The 824-nt window shown below is 40.3% G+C and overlaps 1 pseudogene; it reads right to left on the bottom strand.

The window, feature by feature from the left end:
* Window positions 1–824, bottom strand: part of LOC102751271 — a 1,973-nt pseudogene that overhangs the window by 956 nt on the left and 193 nt on the right.

The following is an 824-nucleotide window of genomic DNA, read 5'->3' as shown; positions in this document are numbered from 1 at the left end:
GCCGATGCCAGACAGTACAGTTTCTCTCCATGTGAGTCTGGGTCCCTAAATTCTCGCCTGGAACTGGAGTTCTGAGTAGTCAGGAGCTTGTATCTCCCTCCCAATTGAAAAAGACAACAGTGTATCTTGTTGCCAGCCTATTTCCGCGCATACCTCTGTACCTCTGCACTTCCACACCTCTGCACCGCCTACCCACTTCAATGCGCTTTTCTCTTTCCTTCTAGTTGTAGAATTTCCACTCAGCCAGCCTTCCCGTGGTTCTGGATGATATCTGTTTTGTCTTTTAGTTGTATTTTTGATGTGGTTGTGCAAGGCAGCAAGTACAAGTGTGTACCTATGCCGCCATCTTGGTTCCTCCTCTACCACTGACTTATTTAACAGTGTATTTGTGTAGCCAAGAGAGATGTACACATTCATCAGTGGTTATCATCAAGATGTAAATATGCACACATCTTTATATCTGTATAATTCCTTTCTTGACCTTCTTTCTGCCCCTCAGCTGCCAACCCAATGAACAAGTCCTGATACATACTAGTGCTGTATACATATATCTCAAAAGTGGCTTAACAATTCCATGTCTAAGGTGCTTCTTTTCTATTAATTATAATGAAGACTCTGTTCCAGAGGTAGATTAACAAAAGTCCTTCCTATAAACTAATAAAAGGACATTTATAAAGGGGTTATTTTATTACCTTTGCTTTGAATATACTATGGGCACTTAGAACTTGTTTTTAAGTAGACACCAATGTTAACTAAAATGCCAACTTAGAATAGTCTGAATTTGTTTAAAAACTTATGGTCAAAGACCCACCCCTTCCTTCCAC

Source organism: Myotis davidii, unplaced genomic scaffold (assembly GCF_000327345.1).
Source record: "Myotis davidii unplaced genomic scaffold, ASM32734v1 scaffold544, whole genome shotgun sequence".
In the NCBI taxonomy this organism is placed as follows: domain Eukaryota; kingdom Metazoa; phylum Chordata; class Mammalia; order Chiroptera; family Vespertilionidae; genus Myotis; species Myotis davidii.
The sequence above is the reverse complement of the archived record's forward strand: the minus strand, read 5'-3'. Positions and strand labels throughout refer to the sequence as shown.